The sequence below is a fragment of the Monodelphis domestica genome, chromosome 2 (genome assembly GCF_027887165.1).
Source record: "Monodelphis domestica isolate mMonDom1 chromosome 2, mMonDom1.pri, whole genome shotgun sequence".
Taxonomy (NCBI): domain Eukaryota; kingdom Metazoa; phylum Chordata; class Mammalia; order Didelphimorphia; family Didelphidae; genus Monodelphis; species Monodelphis domestica.
In genome coordinates, this window is record NC_077228.1 from 336,645,664 (window position 1) to 336,646,891 (window position 1,228).

Consider the following 1,228-nt stretch of genomic DNA (forward strand, 5'->3'; position numbering starts at 1 on the left):
TCGCTGGTTCTCCGTTGCATCAAGGATAAAATGGATTAAAATGAAAATTAATCCATTTTATGTTTAAGCCCCTTCACATTCTAGCGTCCCTCTACTTTTCCATGCTTAGTTTGTATTACTCTCCATTACATAATTTTAGACAGATTATAATACTAGCTGTTCCCTCAGCTCAATATCTCATCTTTCACTTCCATAACTTTGTATACACAACCTCTGTGCAAAACCAATACTGGGGTGGGACAGCCTAGGCTTCCCTTCACCAACATGGAACAGAGAGCTCTTTTTACTCAATGTGGTTCAAAGTCAGGCATCTCCATTAATTGTATCTCATAATTTTCTACCAACCTATACTCCCCTAAGGTGTGGAATGCAAAGTGGATTCTGGTATGGAAGAAGGAACAGGGTGATAGAAGTCAAAAGAGGAAGGGAAGGAGATGATTTTCCCCTCTCTCCTCTAAAAATGACTTTCTTTCTTGGTCCACGCTCCATGACCTAATGGATAGTTGCCCCTGCCCTGGTAAATTTGCCCCTAAGTATTAGGAAAAATGGTTTTTTCTAATCCCAGATTGTACATCCTTTTCACCTCTGCCTCTTAGAATCTAAGGTTTCCTTCAAGATTCATCTCAGGCACCCATCTCCTGATTCTCAGTGTTCTTTCTTTAGGGAAATTACACCATATTTATTTATTTCTGTACCTATTATTCCTCATTCACCTTCTGATTTTCATGTGTGAAGGCTGTGAGTGAGGCAGTTCTAGAGGAATGATTTGCAATTATGATTTGGTTCCATCAAGAACTGTTCATGCCAGATGCATCTTATTTCCCTTTTTCAAAGAATTACTAAACTAATGGTTCAAGAATATGCTATAATGAAGTTCACTTAGATGTGAGCAAACCATTCTCAACATATTTTGTACTATTCTTATGAAAAATATTGAAATATGTGGGATACATGATAATGCAATAAGAGAGATATGAAATTTGTTGCAAATTGACCCATGTCATTAAAGGACATGAAAGGACAGTAATTAATGGCTCCCTATCATGATGGAAGGAGGTGTCCTGCCCTAGGGGGCCTATAAATGGCCCTGTTTTATGAAATATTTTATAAATATTATGAATAAGGCTTATCAGATTGATAGATGACACAGAACCATGTGAAATAGTTAATAAACAGGATGACGAGAATCTAAAATATTTTGACAGTAAAAAAACTGGAATGAACAAAG